General features: G+C 44.1%; 1 long non-coding RNA gene across 2 annotated transcripts in view; it reads left to right on the top strand.

Moving 5' to 3' along the window:
• The first annotated feature begins 404 nt into the window (after positions 1-404).
• The window catches only part of LOC137793618 (uncharacterized), a 31189-nt gene continuing 9297 nt past the window's right edge, over positions 405-22296 (top strand). For both annotated transcript variants that reach the window (XR_011078226.1, XR_011078227.1), the window contains exon 1: positions 405-942. This is a non-coding gene — a long non-coding RNA (uncharacterized lncRNA). The remainder of the gene's footprint in view (positions 943-22296) is intronic.

The following is a 22296-nucleotide window of genomic DNA, read 5'->3' as shown; positions in this document are numbered from 1 at the left end:
TGTGTGTATAAAAGGGATTAAGGCCCTCTCTCAGCTGAGATACCATCAGCCATCAACCCTGCTAGTCCGCTTCGGGCTTTCCCGGCTGCCGCATTGTCTATTCTGCTCCGCTATGTGAAAAATGTTGAATATCAACAATGGCTTTCAGTGGTGTATTGTTGAGTTTTTGTATGAACTAATCTTGCCTCAGTGAAAGAGACCTAGGGCTTGGACAAAACGTCTAGAGCCACAGCATTCCTAGCTGGCTCTCCCCTTGAACACTGAGCAGAAGGCTGGGGCTGAGGGAGGCAGAGTGAAGGGGAAGGCAGGCTGGAGGAGAGGCAGGGACCGGGAGAACCGAGGCCGGGGCAGGAGCTCTGAGGCTGGGGAGATGGCGGGCCGGGGGCAGAAAAGTGTGTGGAGGTGGGAGGGCGACGGGGTGTGGTGGGCACGGGGAACGAAGGTGGGAGAAAGGTGAGGGACAGGGAGGCAGAGGAGAGGCCGGGAATTAAGGTGCTATAGCTGGGAGAGGAATGCCAGGCATGTTGGAGATGAGGGATAAGGTGAGGAGAAAGTGTCAAATGGAGGAGGAGGAGGCTTAGGAGGAAGAGGAGGAAGAGGAGGAGGCCAGGTAGGGAAGGACGTGAGGAAGAACTGTGAGTCAACTGAGACTGGGGTTAAAATGGACTGAAATATATACATTTTCTGGTGTATGAGTGTAAGAAAGGACAGTTTCTGAGGCTGAAGAGTATAAACCAGTGAAGATGAAAGAACTAGACATGGCTTGAGGTGAGACGAGTAAGCAAGACAACCAGACACCACAGTATGGGCAGAAAAAGAGACAAGGGGAGTCTTTTGCTTCTCCTGTCATGGATGTAATGCTAATTTGGACAGAGGCCAGCGTCCAATCAGACAACAGGACCGTATGCCTTGTCATAACGGCAACCATGACATCACTGCAAGGTAAGCTGATTGAAAGATGGGCTGAATGATCGACTGACTCTGTGACCGTGTAAGCGACACAGCAATGGTTTGATTGGCTGTCTGAGATAAAGAGAGAGAGAATAAAAAGGAACGGATAATCCAAAGGTGACTTTTCTCGAAAAACAGGCTATTCATTCCAGGTGTGGGTACAGATGTGGAGAATGTGAGGAATAGCTGTCACAGGCCGAGAGGAGTTTCCACACAGGCGTTGCTCACTGCGCTAGTGTTTTCATGCAGATTTATCTGCGAGCAAAGCGCCTGTTGGACTGCTCAGAGTGAGGTCTCTGTCTGTTTGTGTGTGTGTGTGTGTGTGTGTGTGTGCGTTTTTGTGTGTGTGTGTCTGTGTGTGTGTTGCCGTCGCTGCGGTCTCCCTCCGCATGTCTCTTTCCTGTCCTGCTGAGTCTGAGGAGAGGTGGAGCTGTGATGGAGTCGATGCTGATCTTTCTTTTCCTCCGACTCTGCTTCCAGGTGACCTCTGTTGGTGTTTGAGTCGTAGTGGAGTGATACCATGTCATATTAGCAGTTTGAAACAGTTCTTATCTGGGTTGCATCCCTTTGCATTATGGGAGAACAGTGCACAAGAACGGCATACTCAAGACTCAAAGGGTTATTAGTATGTTATTAGTATACCTTGGTTCCACAGCAATGTGTCGAATAAAGCAGCTTCAAACTGTGACCCTCTACAGACACAACACTCTCTACTCAATATACACTCATTATATCTCTTTTAAACCACTTAGTTCGGTTTAGGAAAGAGTCGTCGACTTGACTGAGTAATAACTCGCGTGACAAACAACTGGTTTAAAGAAACAAACACACACCGCATACTCACAACCCGGTTGGAGGGAGTGTGTCATATTTAAATGCTTGGTATTTGTACTTGAACCTCTACTCCTGACCTGCAGGCCGCACTGGATGTACTAATTAAACAGTTATGAAGTTAAAAACAAGCTCAATGTGTATTCTATATCACTGTAAATACCTTTTTCTTTTAACACTTTGCACAGGGTGAATATAACATTGTGCGTTTATGGAGTCTTCATATTCCTTATGATCTTTCTGAGAAAGAAGCACTCACAGCAGAACTGTGGGCTTGACAGGGTCAATGTGGTGCGTGTGTGTGTGTGTGTGTGTGTGTGTGTGTGTGTGGCAGTTTGGGGTCGGTGCCACGGAAACCTGGAATTGAGAGATGGTTGGCTTAACCCCTCACCCTCAACACACACACACACACACACACACACACACACACACACACACACACACACACACACACACACAGACATGTGAACATCAGTGCAGTCTAATCGGCCGCCCCTGGTGATTTGTCCTCTCAGCTTGAAGCCCTGTCATTCCTCCTGCTTGCCTCACAATTACAGCCCTGAACTGAACTAGAAAATCTGCTCCAATCTAGCAATTAGTCCTGAGGACTGTGTGTGTGTGTGTGTGTGTGTGTGTGTGTGTGTGTGTGTGTGTGTGTGTGTGTGTGTGTGTGTGTGTGTGTGTGCACTCTTTGTGTTTCAATATCTGTGAGGACCAGGAAGACTGAAGTTGGTTACAAACAAATTGTGATTTTGTGTTTCAGAGAAATCGATATGTATAATTTAGATATATTTTGTATGTTGCTATTTTTTGGAAACAAACGGTGGAGATGCTTATTAGCCTCTTTACAATTAGTATTTTTTTTATTTATATCTTTTGAAGAGGTTTTTTTTTAATTATCAGAAACTTTAGCTTTAGCTGCATCTATATCTATCTATATCTATATATCTGTAAACTATATATATATATATATATATATATATATATATATATATATATATATATATATATATATATATATATATATATACTTGAAGAACAGCACTATTATTCTATTTTGCATTGCAGAAGATGTTGCGCTAAATTGAGAAGTTGATCACAATTTAAAGGTTGATTTTGTTCCTGTGTCTTATAAACGTGTTTAGCATCAATGTATAAGTCATCGTTATGATTATTGTCTGTGACTGTTTAATCTACATTCCCCTCTTCAGTGTTTTGTGCTGTTGAGCAATGCAAAGATGTTGCGCCACATCCAGAGTGACAGAGTTTACATTCTGCTGCTCTTCTTACGAGTGTTCACATTTTTGTTTTTGAAAAGTCAAGTTTGTTTTATTCATAAAGCTGAAGGTCAGGAATCAGAAATGTTTCCTCAAGAGGCCTCAAGGAAACCAAAACTTTCCAGAAAAAAAGTTGTACCTTTCACATATAAAGTACTCCATGATATACATAGTACCACTTGCATGCCCAGTGATGGCATTCCTGAGAAGCCAAACGCGCCCTCATTTTAGCATGCGGCCCGGCTGCCTCAGACATGTACCGACCAGGCCACAAGGCCGTGAGTGAAGACGGGCATCGGGTTCAAAAGGTTTAAACAAGGCAATGGAGAGTCCTTATAAGTGTAGCAAAATCAGCTGAAAGTGCGAGTGTGCCAGGATGAGAGGATGAAGCGGAGGAGTGCAGCGTGGTCAGGATGGGATGCGGCGTGGGGGAGTAGGAGGAGAAGGAGGAGGGAAGGTTTTGGTGGCCAGGGGGGAGACAGGCCTGACTGCGCAGCGACAGAGACGCTTAGTGCCGCCTGGCTTCCTCCTAAAGACTCGACCCCCCCCCCCCCCCCTCGCGCATCTCACTCCTGTGTCTCCCATCTCTCCTCCGCCACCACTCTCTCCCTCACTTCCCTCTCTCCTCCTTTTGTCCCTTCCTTTTCTTCACCCTCCAGTTCCTCCCGCACACTCTCTTTTTCTCTCGCTCCATTCCTCCATTTCTCTCACTTCCTTAGCCCCTCCCCCCCCCGCTCTCCTCGTCTGGGCCATTACAGACACTCAGCAGCGGCCCGAGAGGCGAGGGTGGGTGGCTGCGGTGGTGGGATGGGGAGATTGTGAGATTGTGGGGGTGTGTGTTGGGGGGGGGGGGGGGGGAGAGGATGAGGGGACAAAAGCCCTGAGATGCAGCGGTCCGACGAGAGTGGCTGGCTTTGAAAAGGAGTCGGACGGCCTCTTAAGTGTGCGGACGGACTCGGAGAGACGGACAGAGCGGACTCGGGCCTTTATCCTCGTGCCTTAGCTGATGCCTGTTTTGGCCAACAAAAAAAAAAGCACATCATCCGCCTCATGCCCTTCCCTCCATGCCTGATGTTTTATCAAACACATTAAGATGTGGTGGAGGGATGAGAAGAGGAAGGTAATATAGCTGAAGGCCAGACACTTAAGAGGCTGACGGAGAAAACTTTATCGCTCCCTAAGAGGAGGCGAGGCGACCCCATGGATGGAGAAGAGAGAGAGTGTGTGTGAGAGGGTGTGTGTGTGTGTGTGTGTGTGTGTGTGTGTGTGTGTGTGTGTGTGTATGTGTATGTGTGTTTTCTTTCGAGGTTACATCTCTTGTATTGTACATTAAGACACTGCACCTTAGTCTTCCAGCATCCCCGCTGTGCAGCTGCTGGGGGTCAGCGTTGAGGGAGACAATATTGAGAGGGAAAGTGAATGCAGCACATTTAAGAGAGCTAAGAGTACTTACAGCTTGTTACAAAACTGCTTTTGAAGAGCCAGCTCAGCTAATAAAAGCCTCCACGCAAAAACACTGATATGCAAACTCGGTATCATAATCATATTTTTGGTCGGAAATCTAAAGCTTTTTTTTCAGGTTGTGGAGTTTTTTGTTGTTGTTTTTGCAGTTGAGAGATCAATAAAAAGTAAAGTAAAATAATTTTACGAATCCATAACTCTGTGTGACGCTAATCTTTTCTCCAAAAGCTCCAATTGTAAACAGATGAGCTGAATGGATTTACTGTCCAACTCCCGTCTCTTGTCAACCTAATTCTCTGACCAATTATGGCAGTTTGTATTCAGCCGTATTATTTTACTCCGGTGGGAGGGGTCCTCCAGTGATATTTTCTGCCTACGTTTATTTACTTGCGTCGGCTGCCTCTTTGTTGTGGGTGGTGTAAGAGTATTATTATGGATTTGGCTCTGAGAGCTTAGCCGGTCCGCGATTCTGATATCAGCTGGACTTTGATCAAAAGCAACAAGCTCTAAATCCACTTTAATCAGCGGCGGCGAGGCCGCAGCCCAGGGAACGCTTCTGAGAATAAACAGACTTATTGACACTTTTGTATTTGCGCTAATCAACTTTAATGAAGCGAAAGCTGCATGGAAAACAATTTCCAAGATCAATATTGTAATCTGGAGACAAGCGTTTGAACGACAATGGTGGGAGAGAGCCCTCTGATTTATTGTTGAAATTATAATTAGTCTCACGGCTCTGGAGGAGTAGACATGTTGAACTGTGTCGCTTTTCTCAAAGATGACCTGTTAATTAAGCCAAAGTGCAGCTGATGGAGTTTCATCACTATATGGAAAGAATGAAACATGTTCTCAGCGCTGGTGTGAAAGGATGGACATCTTTCTTAACTATTGGATTCATATTTGGTAACTGAAAGCTTTAACGCGCTCCTCAATGGATCAAATGACAGGGGTTTCGTGAAAGGTGTCACTTTCATCGGTTGGTTTGAGATGATAATCCTGTTGCTCGTAGCAACCGCTGCTGAGAAGGTTGCGGTGTGTCATGGTTACATCCATCCATCAGTGGCTGGACCTTTTCTCTCCATTCGCTATTTTGTTGCTGTTTTGTGATATGAGGTTTTACATAATCAGCGTCATGATACCGAAGCTTGACGTGATGATGGTTGCCTGAGCTCGCGTCAACGTAGCAGGGTGGTCGCACATTATGTGGTTATGTGGACCACCGGCACTGTTTTAGCAGGTGTAATTCTGAATGAATTTCTGTATAAACAATGAACTTACCTTATTTTATTTTTTCTTAACCAACACATGTTAATTGTGTTTGTCTGTGATTTTCAGCCACTGTGTTGCAGTTTGTATAGTTTCACAAAGCTGGTTCCTTGCTCTGTGTGTGCGTGTGTGTGTGTGTGTGTGTTTGTGTGAGTATGTGTGTTTGTGTGTGTGCGTGTATGTGCGTGCGTCCGTCCGTGTGTGTTGCTCCCTCCATAGCTTTGCATAGTACCTGTTGGAAGAAAAAAATTATTCACGCCAAATCATTTACTATTTCACTGTTATATTCAGACTTCTCATCTTACTGTCTCTGTTTAATCTTACACACACACTCAGCATGTCTCCTGATTGCAGGGAATCTGTAGGTTTCTGTCTAAAAGAACGAGCAGTTCCTTTGTTATCATATGACCGTTTCTCACAAACCGCTCTATGGGACGAGGGGAAAGGTTCACGGTTAGGCCGAAGACGTCATGAGGGTTTCTGTTAGTGGTCGTGATGAGTATTTAAGAGGTGGTTCTTTGAGAGATCTGTGAGCAGTCTTAGATATGCAATTTGTCTATCATGTTGTACTTCTGACTCTGCTCCTTCCTTGCAACGAATAAATGTTCCTGTTTTAATGATTTTACCACCAAGTGTCGAGTAAATTTTTCTAACAGTACCTCAATGAGAAAAATAAAATGGAGGCACAACACAGAGTATTAGTCCTCCAAGTGGGTGCATATTAGTCGTAGTACAGATATAGACCATCAAACAAAGAGGTCATGAGAGATGAGAGAGGAAGGTTGTATTGCTCAACAAAAGGTTTAGACGGCTTAAACTGATCTGCAGCATACCTGCGACAACAGCCAAACACACACACACACACACACACAAACATATGCAAACACACATGCAAGCATGCACATGTATGAATACAGCATTCCCAATCAACCTTAGCGTGTGCCAACAAGTTACACTCACAGCCAGAATAGCCAAATCCGGCGAGCCTTCTCCGAAGTCCGGCCAAGACCATCTACTGTTACTCCCCCCCACACACACAAACACCCCACACAGACACACACAGAGACACACAAACACACACACACAGCCAAAATCCAGTGACACCCAGGCCAACTCTCCATTTAACACGGAAACACACACGTATGTAAAATGTGACCACACAGCTTAGCCCCCCAGTAAGACCCACAGAGCCGACCATAGCTGTGTGTGTGTGTGTGTGTGTGTGTGTGTGTGTGTGTGTGTGTGTGTGTTGCTCACATCGGTCAGTACTGAGGCCTTTCCCTGCGGTTGGGGAGTGCGGATGTAGGGATGGAGAGACAGAAAGAGAGGGAGAGGGAGAAAGAGGATTAGAGTGATATGGAGACAAAGAACAACAATAGTTTGTCACATTTTGTCAGAGGATTTTATGGAAAAGCTGATTTGGAGTCTGCCACCAACAAACAACGATCGGAAATATGGGATTTATTACTAAATCAGTTTAAGAATTTGCATGAAGTTTAACAACGACTAAGTGTGTGTGATACACTCTAAATGAGTGTGTGTGTATGCAAAATGAATCAACATCTCAACGGAAGTACACTTCATAAAAGTTACTTTAGTTTGTCTGTGTGTGCCATCTGTTTGGTATTTAACACAACACACAACATGTGAGCACATTATACAATCAACTTTTTCCTGCTGATGAAACGTGGCTTTCCTTTTACGCGTTTTCAGCTTGTGTTGGAAGTCCAACATGAATGTAGTAGAGCTCACCGTCAGGTCCCCTCCCATCAAACACATTTGCTCCAGCAGCACTGTTACCGTCGTCTGCACTGTTACGCGATAGTCGCGCTGCTAACTGACAGCCATGTGGAGGCACTAGTTATGCTCTGAACCCCATATGGAGCACACAAATATGTACGTAATGTAAACGTGAAACATGTTAAACCCAAATAAAGGTAGGGGGCTCATGGAAAAAAAAGCAGAAATGTGTAGCAGAACTATATGGATTTGTGTGTGAACCTTATTGAAAATGCACACCAAATATGTATCGCAACACAATCAACATTCCACCAAATTTAATTTACGTTTTGGAGATATTTTGCAAACTAAAACAGCCTCTGTTTAAAAAATAACAGCACGAGATATGTCTCGCTCAATTTTGTCCATGATTTCAGCTTTCCATTGCATCCCCTTTGTCCTCTAAATGAACCGCATAAACATCAGTAAGTTGATCAAATAAAAACATGTGGGGCATCTGTTGAAGGATGATTGCTCTTTTACTTCTTCCCCTGTTTTAAACAGGGCATCGCTGCAGCATCGCGGCCGCTTCGGTTGCAGCTACTTTCATCTGCGGTTCAGCCAGAATGTCGGGCGGGCAGCGGGAGCTTTCAGACGCAGGCGGAGTGTGAGGAGGGGGAGAAACAGCGGGATCAGTTTGAAGTGAATGAAATGATTTAATGTCTCAGAGGCAGCCTCGCCCCTGGGGAATGGAACGATACGGGCTCCTAATTGACACAAGGTCAACTGCTTCCCTCTCGCACACACACACACAGCTTTCTGTTTCGCACTGTTTCTGTTTCAGCTGTCTCTCTCTCACACTCACACACACACATACACACATTACAGTCCCGCCAACAGCCAGACCAGTGCAGTGCTGGCCGGTGCCGGACAAACAAAGGTCTGTGCTGTCTGACTATAATGATGGATGACCAGCAGTCTCATATTTTATAGGGATTTCACAGGAGTCAGTCCGTTCCCAGGCCGAGCTGCGAGTCAATAGCCTTCTATTGGGTATCCCGAAAAATCTCCCCAAAACGACATGTTTATGAAGTCTTGGAGGGAGAAAAAAGAAGAAATGTTTCATGATTTTATTAGGCCAGAATCAGCCATTGACAGAGCCGCGGTTGACTGCAGCTGAAGGCGGTTAGCAGCGAGTGGAATGTTCTATTAGTGTCGTTTTAGCTGATTGACAGAACTCCGGTGGCCATTATTGTTCACTTCTGGAGGGTTTGGACAGATTATGCACAGCAGTCAGTGTGTGGAAGTGTGTTTTGTGCTTTTAATGGGACTGCGTTGCTGTCATACCTTTTTCTCTGAACAACTCATTAAGTCTGTTATTGAATCCTGAAATCTTGTTTTCTTAAGACAAGCTAAAATGTGATGCTAATGGGTTGGTATTATATACTAAATTTCAAATTAACCTATGACAGTAATCAAAGGCACTTTTTTATGCTACGGATGCTTGATATATTTATAATCATCCTGAGAATAACATGAACAGTTAACCCTGATGCGGAGTGCTCTGGTGTCCTTGGGGTTTGACCTTGGAGCTTCGTTGCACATTATTTCTCCCCTCATTTCCTATCACGTCTCCGCCAACCCAAAGTGGAGGGACCACATTGTCTCGGAAATGTAACACCAAATGTGACACCCGCCCTCAGGAGGAAACTGTTTCCTCTGTCAGCACTGTTTCCGTTGGCTGCGCTGTTTGCTGCTAGCCAGATATAATCAGATATCTCCCTGTTCAGAGCTGTGTGCAGGCAGGAAGTACCGGCTGAATGAGTTGTAGTTGTTCAGATTGTGGGCTACAATAATGACCCAACTCATTAAATCAAACAATGTTTGACAAAAATAATGCAAACAGTAAATGTTTCCCCTGAGATCTGGGCTCCCGTGCTCAAGGCAGCAGTTTTGACAGCATCCAATGTGTTCTTAAAATCAAACCTGAGCCGAGGTCCAAATGATATCCAGTCTAATCGCTGTGACCTTCTGCATCTCAGCTCTTTGGTCGATATATGAAATACCTGAGTGGATCCGAGCTATCAAGAGGTGCATGATAATCATTACAGGAGAAACATTTGCTCTTTGACACAAAATAGTGTGAAGAGCTCTGTTTGAGTGCAGCAGCTTTTTAATTGGTGGAGTCTCATGTCGCTGCCCCTGTGGAGGCGGGGGGGTTCTTTCTCTATTGGAGTCTTGGGTTCATCATCATCTAGATAAGGTTGTATTGTCCTCTGGTGCATTGGGACAGAGTCTGACTGTCCTCGGGTCCCTTTTCGGATCAAGTCTGTTTTGCACTTTGGGTGTGAACAGATTCCTCAAAGACTTTCTGTGAGACTCACTTTCATACCTCTGAATCACTCCACGCATGTGAGCTCCTGACCTCAAACCGATACACAAAGTGAGACCTTGTAAACATATGTGGAAGTAAGAGAAGAAGAGCGTCATTTATCCTGATTCACTCGTGTTATTTTGCATCCCCAAACAAATCTAAAACCTGATGAAAGTAAAGAGACATGCAGATGTAACCCGTGACACAAAGAGAACGCAGTGCAGGTGTCAGAGGCGCCTCCGCCAGATGATCAGCTCCCTCCATGACATTCTCAACCCTTCCGATTTATAACGGGGCAGCGAGGAAACACGTCTCGCACATCTGAACAGCGGCAGCGGTGACATCTAATCAGAAGCCGGAGGAGACGACGGTGTCACAGCTTAGAGAAAACACACTGATTCCCCACCGGCTGTATTGTCACTAAACGCACGTCTCTCTATGGACTGTAAATGATTTAATTTGAGCGCCAGATGTGGCGTTCAGATTCTGCTCGCGCTCGTTGAGAGAGAGAGAGTGATGGGAGGGAGGAAGAGAGGGAGAGAGAGAGAGAGGGAGGGAGGGATGGAGAATGAGGAAATTACAGGAAGGAGAGAAACAGCTTGGTAGACCGACAGCCAACAGCAGCCCAGGCACTTGACAGAGCTCTCAAACGCCATGATTGTGTGTGTGTCTATGTGTGTGCGTGTGCGCTCGCGAGTGTTTTTTTTTCTTCTTTTTCCCCACTTGTGTATCACGACAGCTGAATGAAAATCAATCTGCTTCTACATCTGCCATCTTGAGTGTCGGGGAGCGCAGATGGGCCTTCCCTGTCACACTGAGCTAGCTGGCAGCCGACCAACTCAGGTCTTTCCACTTCTTCTTTCCTCTTTTCCCTCATCTTGTCCTCTTCTTCTCTTCCCTCCTTCTTCCTCCCCTCTCCTCTCCTCGGCTCTCCTCTCCAATCGCATGCCGGGCTCTGAAGGACACTTTTTTTTTTTTCTTCCTCGCGTCGACGTCTCCAAGTCACTCTGACAGCAGATGTTTGGAGCCTTTTTTTTCCGAAGCAGCAATCTGGGCTCTAATCACCCTCATTGACGGCTCCGAGGGCCCCTGTTGCAGCTCTGAATGGTAAATTAAAGCGTTTTTAGATAACGTTTGTAATTGGCTAAATCGTTTATAAGCCCGGAGATCACACTTTTAATCTGCAGCCTAACACGACGGATCATGAAACCGAGACAGATCTCGCCCGCGCCACGTGTTTTGCGCCTCCTTGCCCCTCCAAACCCCCCGTTTTTGGTTTCTTTCCGAATGTGTTACAGTATGTTTGATGCTTAAATGATTTGCCCATCAGATTAACAAACACTAATCGTTCTCTCCGCTGCAGTTTGTCTCTGTGTCAGGCATCCCCGCTATCCTCTCTGCTCACTCATCTCCCGAGCGCATCTCATCTCTGGCATTAACTCCATTAGCTTGGTAATTGGCTCTCAAAGCAGCAACCGGCGGACTCCGAAGGCCACTTAATGTCCATCTCCTTCCCTCCCTTCTCCTCTCTGCTCCCCAGTCGATCATCTACCTTCTTCAGTAAATAGCATTAACTAGTCCCGCATAGAAATCTGAGGCCATATTAGTGTTATCCTCCCCTCTCAGCCCCATTGCCAGGCTTATGAGTCCCGATCGTAGGTGATGATATGGCTAAATGGATTTTTTTTTTCTCACATTGCTCCAAAATGGGGCTCCAAATATAACCCCCCAACTGTCACAGATGAATATGTAAATTCTGCGTATGGAGATCTCCCGTTTTTTAACCGAGCCGGAGAAACTAAATCTGTATTTAAAAGATGTGGAGACTCAGCTCATCATCACAGCCTGCACCCCGGTCTCAACGTGGCCTTGCTACATTCAAGATGAAATAACTTGTAAAGTTATTTCTCTCTGGTGTGAAAATTCAGCCTGTTGAGGCAACAGGAAATATTTTTCATCCAGAGTGTCTTTGTTGGTTTGGTGTTCTTACTTTCTCATTAAATAAATATGCATAGAATAAATAGACCAGGATCTACCGGACTTCTTCTGAGGGATTTCTGAACCATTTGTTCACCATTTAACCTTTCAAGGGTTGGTGGAAGTTTAGAAGGAAAAAAAAGCATTTTTAAAACCTTCAGATTATTTTGGTTCAAAATAGTTTGCGGCTTTGAGACATAAAGTGGAGATTTGAAGTCAGATGAACATTTTACAGGAGCTAAATTCAGCAGCAAATTGTGGGGAAAACCTTCCCACCTGAGTGTAGAAGTGTGTTTGGTGTGTAGTGTTTGTTTGGGGTCAGGACTCCTCCTAAGGGTCTCAAAGTATCTAAGGGATGGTAAGACGATCATGCTGTCTCGCATAAATCTCACTGAAATACTAATATTAACACATAACTCATGGACATATGACACCTGTGACGATGTCTCACAGGCAGACATTTCATTTTACGTGATCGTAGACCAGAAAGGTTGTGCTCTACACATTCCTGATGGCTTAATCTGTCTACAATGAGAACCTAAAGGATGCCAAATCTCTTCAGAATCAGAACCATTTATTGCCAAGTATGTTTACACTTACAAGGAATATGTCCTGGCGAGAGGTGCGTAACATTTAACAGTAAACATTTAACATGAAATAGAGTGCAATAAAAAGGGAGCATGAATATTTACAGTACTGAATATTTACATTCGGATCTACAGGATACAAAATATAGTTAAAATAAGGATAAAGTGCACGGACTGGAGTGTAAATATGTAAAAGTGTGAGGTAGGTGGCCAGTGTACTGAAGTAATAAGGTGAAGTGGCTTTGTTCCATTTGCATGAAAATTCATTCTCAGCCAAAAATGAAATGACTTTGCATTATAATGTAACGTTATTATGTTAAATACCTTGTATGTCGAATTTACTTCATGATGCTCTCCGTTGTCCACATAGTGTTTGTATTTTCTAATAGCTGCTGCATGGCAGGTTCCCCATGAAGGCCCAATAAAGTAGTGTGAAGTGACTTTTAAATATGTCCACACAAAGTTCCAGCTGAAGTAGAGCTACCGACCTGCAGGTGTGTGGCCAGTAACCCGGCGTGTGTTTGTTCCTGCGTTAGCTGCATTCCTTTCACAAACCTGAGGCTACATTCTCACTTCAGCGCTGACATTAGCGCGACATCGAGGCCGCGACACAAACAGCCTCGTCACTTATTGCGTGTCAGACACCGAGGCAACCCAGAAGAAACACTCCTCTTGTTGTTTACACTCTCTGATGGTTCTCTAATCCGTCAGATCCCTCCGTCTGTCTTCGCCTCTCTGTCTGTGCAAAGCCTCTCTATCTGTTGTATGAAACCTCGGTGTCTCATCTGAGGGATTTCAGGAACAGAGTAATTAGTTTGCGATAGAGGAGCTGTTGGTGTGCAATGATAGCTGCCACCGCCCTGCGCCCCGAGAGAGAGACGAATCAATCAATAACCTGCTGATTTATTTCCCATCCTTATCGTCTTAATTTAATTGCCGGGTCTTTTGTGTATCTGCGGCGTTGTGGGGAGAGGAGGTGGTGTCGGGGGGGAGGGAGGGGGAGATGAATACAGGGGGAGGGTGAAGGGAAAGAAACGGCAAGTTTTTTTTCTGTTGCTTTTTTTTGTGTGCTCGTGTTGTTTTTCCCGTCCATGCGTGGCAGAGTTTTTTTTTTTTTTTTTGCGGAGAGGCGTTGGGAGACACGGCCCTCTGCTGTGTATTCACTGCTGCAACACCGCCTCCATTGGTTCACAACTCCAGAAGAAGCAAACATACACACACTCGCGGGGTGGAGGGAGGGGAGGCGAGGGGGCAAGCCTTCCACAAATTATCAGAAAGAACAAATTTAATTAGCAATATAAATGCCAAGCGGAGTACATTATGTGCAATTGTCTTGCTATCTTTCCAGAAATTAGTCTTTTAAAATGAATTTGCTGTATTAATCATCTCCCGAAATATTTTTTTTGATAACTGAATTAATAGTTTTGCGTTGGAGGGGCTGTGTGTGTGTGTGAGTGTGTGTTTTTTTTAAAAAGGTATTCATTGACATAGGTGATTGCCTCTTAATTATGACAGCGTCCTCCTCCTATCCGTGCCTATTAATTCCTGTGTTGTGGCGTCGCGGCAGCCCGCTGCCTGGCCCTGTATCTACTAATTACTTCTCTAATTGAATTTGCTCTCTGTTGCCAGGCTGTTTTTTTAAGTGGCTGTTTGTTGCCGGGCCTCATTGTGTCTTTGTGTGACAGCTAGCTGCTCGCTGACGGCAACAGGATGCTCTCTCAGCCTCTCCCTCTCCCTCTCTCTCCCTCTCAGTATGCATGTATCATTACCTATACCTCCCAGACCTATGTAGTGTTTCCAGTGTAAGTGAAAGAAGGAAATTAATTAATGAGAGCCCGGTGAAACAATTACACCCCCCCCCCCCCACCTCCACACACACACACACACCTCTCTCTCTTCCCCCCATGTGCCGCTGCCCTGTTGTCATTGGTTCAAGCCCCTGTAGCATTGTTGTGACTTAGAGCCCACCGCTTTTCAACCTCCAATTCAAGATGGCACGTCTTTGGTGGGATGATAAAAAGCATATACCGCCGAGTTCTTTAGCTCTGTCTCCATCAAAGCACAGCTCATCGGGTGGGATGCCCAGAGATATTCTGCTTGGATTAGGCAGAATATTAGAAAGACGCCTTCAAATCCAGATTGATGAGAACAAATGCTATAACCACACACGATGGAGTCAAATATTTGTCCCTGAAGGCAGAGATCATCACAACGTGGTCTTGGTACTACTGCGTTCATCTGAACTAGAACTGCGTTTGAATAAAGTGGTATTATATTATCCCAATTTTCCTTTTGTCTTATGTATGAATCAACATGTCAGAGCCTCAATATAACACAAATGTATCGAGGCTGGTCAAAGGAAGAAAAAAAACGAGACAAACAGAAAGTGAAAGATTACGATTTGGGCTGTTTGGACTGGGGACTTAGATAAGATAGAACATATTGTATAAGTTAACTCTTAAGTCACGAGTGGTGGGGGTGGAGGGACTGTGAATCCATTGATTGTAAATTAGTGATTTCACATTCGAAGACGAGTATGAAGCAAGAGCGGACGGCCACCATCCGATCGAGGATCCTCTGACAATGACCTTGGATCAAACTTTCCCTGAAAAGAGCGTGTTCACGAGACAGTGAAGGCTGTTTCTCTCTGTGGTCCTCAGAAGGATGTCTGCTGAGTTAATTAAGAGACGAGGCTCTTACGGGAACATCTCAATCGGCCATTGTACTTTAAAGACGTTGCAGCATCTTTCAGTACTGCAAACATTTAAAAGCATCAAAAAAAGCGTCCATCAATTCAAGGACCGGTGATTCGATGCTCAGTTCTGCTGGACCACGTCAATGTCTCCTTGGGCAAGACTCTTATCACCAAAATGTGGACTTTTTGGGGGGACAAGTAGCTGAACTCGCATGCCGGATTACATGAATGTGATGAAAACAAACACATCTTTATTTTAAGAACACAGAGCAATGTGAAGGCACATTATAGTTGTTTTGGTTTTGTTCTTTTTGTCACTGAAAGTAAAGACAAGGGTAATACAGGTGATGAGTCATGAGGCCTCCTAGACCCAAAAGCAGAAGTCAAGAACAACTTCTGATTCAGTCAGACTCACATTTCTGGGGAATGTACAAAAGTGTAAAGAAAATCGTTTAAATACCTGAAACAGGGATGTAAAACAACATTACAGCAATCACTCTCACCCTTCTCAGGCAAACCCTGCTTTTAACCTGCATCCCGACTCTCAGCATCTTCTCCAGCATCCTCCTCCTCTCCCTCAGCCCCTTCATCCTCACACAACCTCACCGCTCCACTTGTCTTTGTGAAAACTTTCTCCTCCTGTTTCTCGATATTGATCCCCTCTCTGCCTCTCCATCCATCCATCCATCTGTGTCACACCCCTCCTCTCTCCCTCTATTGATCCTCCTCTCCCCTCTCTCTCTCCCTCTCTCTCTCTCTCTCTCTCTCTCTCTCTCTGCTTGCTGCTATCTGGCCCGTCCTTTGTCTTCTTATCGAGGTTTCAGGGTTTATTCTGGCTGCAGTTATTGACAGGCCTCTCGCTCCACGGCCAACTAATGCATCCCTAATCCCACCTTTGTTACCCTGGAATGTTCTCTCTCGCACACATGCACACACACACACACACACACACACACACACACACACACACACACACACACACAAACACACACACACACACACACACACATACACTTACATACGTTAAACCACTGCACGAGTGTGTAAGGTAAAAAGGCTCCACGAGGATGTTGATCCCAGCTTTCTATTTGTCGGGAAAGCCATCTATCAATCAGAAAAGGCTGGCTGTCTGTGTGTTTTTGTATATATATATATATATATATATATATATATATATATATATATATATGTGTGTGTGTGTGTGTGTGCGCATGTGAGCGTGCACATGGGTCTTGAGTGACAGGCCGAATCGTGGCTGAGGACGTTTGATAAGCTTGTATTGTCGGTCGCCGGTCACCCCCCCTCCCCCTCCACACCTCCACCTCGATAAGAAATACATTCGACGAGAGCTGATAACGGTGTCAGGAGCAGCAAAGCCCCACTCTAAAGAGACACACACACACACACACGCCCCACAGGAGAGGTGTCTTTCTTCAAACACTTTGGCTGTAAATGATACTCTCAACAAACAGCGACGACAACACCACTCTGGAAAAAAATGGTTCAGATATCGTGTGTGTGTGAAAATGATGTGCGATATGGCTGGAGGATATGCTGGGCTTATTGAATAAGGTCTTAGTGATAGCACCACCGTGTGTGTGTGAGTGTGTGTGTGTGTGCGCGTGTGTGTTGTGAACAGCAGAGAAAGAATACAGTAATAGGCTTAGAGCGGCTGAGGCAAAGTGTCAGACTTAACAAACAACACACTACTCTCAAAGACTGACTGACAGTTGTCTCTGTCTGTGTGTGTGTGTGTGTGTGTGTGTGTGTGTGTGTGTGTGTGTGTGTGTGTGTGTATATATATGTGTGTGCGTGTGTGTGTGTTTGAACATAAATGTTGCACCAACGCCATTGGCAGTAATGCAAATGTAAAAATGTAATCTTAATGACACAATCTGAAACTTTTTGACTTTTCAATTCAATTTAATTCAGGTTATGTTACATAGCAAAGAATTACAAATGACAAATTTGCCTCAGAGGGCTTTACAATCTGTACAGATACGACATCCCTGTGTCGGGACCTCACATCGGATCAGGAAAGACTCCCCCCAAAAACAGATTAAAAAAATTCACGGGGAGAAAAAGCAGACTTTTAAAACTATTGAGACCAGTTCCCGGAGTATAAATTGGAACAACATCCTTTGTTTGCTCCAGCCTGGTCTCAGTCCTCTGGGCTCCAGCATTGGTGTCTCATTTGGCACCAAAAGTTTTTTTTGATGACGTTTTGTCACCTCAGTAACATAACAGACATACATTGGGTTAGAGATAATTGTAATTTAGGGAACAGTTGTTTTTTTTTAGATAAATCAACTTTGCAATACGAACACTTAAATTGTAATTCAATATTTAGTTCCTTAAAGTTGTAAAATGCGTTAATGCATTTTCCTTTCACTGTTAATGTGAATGAGGCCGGTACCGAGGCTCAATCACGTGTGCTCCCTTCATGGGGAAGGTCACCAAAAGGTCCGTTGTGTTTTCATCTATATTAACTATGAACGAGACCTCCAAGGCTTTATTTAGTTCTCTTGATACACCGTGTCCCGTGCGAAACTTAAAGTAAAGTTGGCATTTCGTCTCGTGAATCATTTGTCAAGTTAAACTCAAGCAAAGACAATAGAATACTGATTTGGTGCAACTATTTGTAATGAGCTTTTTGGATGACTAGCCAAAAATAAATCTGATACATCTCCATGTCAGGACAATGTGAGGATCTGGTTCACATAATCCGGCCTGACGTTCTGTTTTTTTATGCTTGGGTTTGGAAAGAGGAAATTCCTTTGAGGCCACAGTGATTTAGTTTGATTTGCTCGACCACCAGAGAGAAGCTCTTAACTTGAAGGACATTTCACCAGGGGATATATTGTATAACCATTATGCAGTGATGGTGGTTAATCACTTTCTTTTAAGGCTTTGTCACCACAATGAGTCACACAGGTTTATATCACTTTGGCTAAATTAAGACTCATTATCAAATCTAGAGACAAAACCGTTGAATATTTTAGTTATGGTATTGTATGGAATATACGTGCTGATTGTCATCATTATTTCAGTGAGATGTACGTGGCGATTAAAATTCTAAGGAATAAGAACTGGACCTGATTGTTTTTGTGAAATCCAAATTTTAGTGACACCAAATAAACTGCAAGGCTTTTGATTTGTGGTTTAATCAATAAGTGTATTTAGCTAAATAAAGCATTAAAAAATGAGTGTACATCATCAGTCATGCAATTCTAGATTGAAGTGTTCACAACAGAAAGCTATCTCAGAAACATAAAGAAAACAAAGGTTATCCGATAAAATGCTCATTTTGAGAGATCTGAGGTTGAGAAAAAAAAAATAACAATTTGCCTTGAAACTTTAAAAAGTTGACGGTATAAAATAGAAATAAATAAGACGTTACTGGGAAAATATCAGAAATGGGTCAATTTGTGGGATGTTCACTTGAGAAAAAGAGGTAGAGTGATGGGAAGAAAAGAAGAAAAACAGGTTGCGCACAAACAACATTTGCACAAGTCGTCCATTACTGACTGAAGGAACAGTGACCTGTGAAGAGATTTCAGGAATAGGGCCGGAGCACAAAGCGAGGGGAGGACGAACGAGATAAAGGAGGAACGAGAGAGAGAGCGAAACAGATAAAGAAAGAGTGAAATTACCAGAGGGCAGGAGAAAAGAGGGTTATTGTGCGTGTGCATTAACAGGCTGTATGATGAAGTTAGTTTTGTGTGTTGTGTGCAGTGACTAGCGGCGGTGAGTCAGGAGGAGAGAGGGAGGGGGAGAAATCAATGGCAAATTACCCGCGCTCGGCTGGCCCATTGTACAGTATGGCCGCCATATCCTAAAGAAGGCACTTCCAAGATGATGCAGCCAAATGGTGGATGGACTCCCAAGATCATTTTTATTGATTTTGAGGGGCCATCAATAGAGGAGAGGGAAGAGGAGGAGGAGCGTGTGTGCGTGTGTGTGTGTGTGTGTTGAGGTTGGGATGTGTGTCACAGGGCCAATACAATACCCCAAGATCCCGGCTTTTTGTCCCTGTCCACACATTAACAACACACCCCGTCCCACTGCTTTTCATTTACATTAGTGCCTGGATGGGCGAGCGAAGGACAGAGACAGAGAGAGAGTTTTCCATTAAAGAAGTGGTCCGCCAGCAGATGCCGGCATTGTTTGGGCTCGAGAGCCCAGAAATATTTGGTATTGGGGCTGATGATGTGAACATCAGTGGAGTCATGTATAGTTTTCCACATCAGAGCTAATAGGTGTAAAGCTGTTATGAAGATTGGATTGTACAGTCGTCCGTGTGTGAGAGAGAGCGAGAGCAGAGTGGTTTTTAGCTACTTTGAGAGTATTGAAGTACCCGGTCCAAAAACCTTTTAATTGTCCAGAAAAGAAAAGCTAAGTCAAAGAAAAGTCATCAAGAAGCTGTTTGTGGAGCCTTGTCATCTGGATGTGATCAGAGACACACAACTCCATCAAACTCAAGAGATTAGAAGGTGAAAACACACAGTGGGTCACTATATATAAATGATTTTCATGTTATAATCACTGTGCAGATAATAAACATAAACTGTCTCCTTAAATGATTCATATTCAAGTCCTGTATATTCAGCACAGGTGTCACTGGTTGGTACACTGGTTGACTCAATAATGTGTGTGTGTGTGTGTGTGTGTGTGTGTGTGTGTGTGTGTGTGTGTGTGTGTGTGTGTGTGTGTGTGTGTGTGTGTGTGTGTTACATGATAAACTGTGGCGCCGTGTGATTTTTTATTCTATTAGACAGTGTGTGTGTGTGTATCACAGAGCGACATGGCAGCACTAAATGTAGCAGATGTTAACTGTAGGAGGCTAAAACATGACAGCTTGGAGCTCACACACACACACACACACACACACACACAGACGCACTTTCACATTCATACATTATGATAATCACAGGAATGCACTGGCGAAATAATAAATGCCAACACAGCAGCAGTTCACAAGAACATATTCTGTCAATATGAATCTGCTGGCGATGAGAAGTGCACACACACACACACACACCCACACACACACACACACACACACACACACACTGCATGTATCCAGCATAGACAGATGTTGTCATCTGTTGCATGCGCCACAAACTAGTGGAAGAATCACTCAAATCATTTGCTTAAGAAAAGCATCTCTACCGGGAAAGAAAAAAACAACCTTATTTTTAAGCAATACTGAATACTGAAGAATAAAGTAAAGTATGTGAAGGTGCCCCCTTCTAGAGCGAAAAAATATAATATATTACACTTTCCTCGTTCTATTCAGAACATTTTTAGAAACCTTTCCAAGAGTGTATAGGGAGTTAGCAGCTCGATATTGCTGTTTTCCATCAAAGTTTTATTTTGTTTCGTTTTGTTTATGAATCAAAATGTGTCTTCTATGTTTGTCCGCTGCACTATTATGTCTCATCTTTGTGTTTTCTAGTTGATGGAGGCTTGATAAATGGCCGTATGAAATGGCACGCTGATTGTACATTTACAGTGGAAGTGGAAGCATGTCTTTTTTTCAAAAATTCATCTTTACGGTTTTCAATGCAATAATAAGCAAATGCACACAATCTGGTGGACGTAAAAATCTTCAGTTTCTTATTGGGTCTCTGTAATGTCACACTTTCTTTACCTTTCGTACACTTGCATATACTCACACACACACACACACACACACACACACACACACACACACACACACACACAAGTTACGCAAACAGCTGTGATTTATTTTCCCGTAGACCTCAATGCGGTTCTGCGTCCTTTATGAGCTGGTTGTGAAATTCGACAGCCACTATTTAAATAGGACGGAGACGTGTGTGTTTGTGTGTGTTCAGGGAGTGTCAAGCCACGACTCGGTCTCGCCACAGAGTTCGAGGCCTTCCTGAAACACACACATTATCAGTGAGGTGCGAGGTTTCTCAGCCTGAAGATAAACACTGAACATTTATGACTTCTTCACTTTACAGCTTGTTGACTCTGTGATTCGGACTGTTCGACATTCTGTAGCCCTGCTGTGTGTGTGTGTGTGTGTGTGTGTGTGTGTGTGTGTGTGTGTGTGTGTGTGTGTGTGTGTGTGTGAAAGCCAGGGGAATGTCCTGGTTCATAACCAAAGCACTGCCATTCCCTTGCTCGCCGTCCAAGCCCACCACAGAGGTCTGAACCTGCCATGATCATCATCCCTGGACCTGGATAAACATCAAAATCCTCTCCTCTCTTCAGCCCTGGCTAATCAGATGCCAGGCTCTGTCACTTTGTCAGAAGACAAGCCATCCCGCTCTGTGTGGACCGCTGCTATCTGTGTGTGTTTCTGCCAGGCTTAAATCTTCCTGCCTCTCCTGCTGCCTCGGTGCCTCTTTACCCCGGTGACCATCGCTTATGTTCTGCCTCACAAATACAAACCAGTCGGCGCGAGCACACCGACGTTGGTTCCTTTTTGTTTTGCTTGTTTTGACACTCTAACGTGTTTTCCTTGTGTGCTTTCAAACAAAAAAAGCACACATTTTTACATTCCAGAAGATGAAATTCAAACCAGTCCCTAAATCCATGCTCAATATTATATCAATGACTTTTTTATCTAGTAGTTTGGCAAAAGGTGGCACAGAATAGTGTAATATTATAATATGAGACGCAGATGAGATGTCACAAAGTCAGTTTTTGATGAAGTGGTATCCGTCTGAACACATTAGTGGCAGAAGCTGGCACTGTATTGAAGAAAAAAATGCATCCTGGTACTGAAAAAGATCACAGAAACTAACACTTTGAAGGCTAATTAACAAGTATGTTTTTACCTCTTCAATCCCACAAACACTTTGGCAAGGCTACCGTTAAAAATTAAGAGAAAACATCGATATTAAAACCTCCCAAAACAGGGTTTTACATCATTGTGTTTACAGCATGAACAAGCTGTCAACACGAGAGACATATCTCATTCTAAAGTTGTAAATGTCCAATATTGAGTGTTTGTTTTAGCTTTGAGCATACTATTTGACTCTTTAGCTGGTTAGCTAACTGCTAACTTGGGCAGGTAGCGGCACCGTGTAGAGGTTAATGTACTTTTTCTAACTCTAAGACTATAATTTAAGAGCAACTGTGAGGGGTAAGAAGTTCAGAAGTGAATGTCATCAGTCGGTGTCC

Source organism: Clinocottus analis, unplaced genomic scaffold, assembly GCF_023055335.1.
Source record: "Clinocottus analis isolate CAN_PGR_092001 unplaced genomic scaffold, fCliAna1.0.p SCAF_23, whole genome shotgun sequence".
Taxonomy (NCBI): domain Eukaryota; kingdom Metazoa; phylum Chordata; class Actinopteri; order Perciformes; family Cottidae; genus Clinocottus; species Clinocottus analis.
Note: the sequence above shows the minus strand (reverse complement) of the source record. Positions and strands in the feature narration are given on the sequence as shown.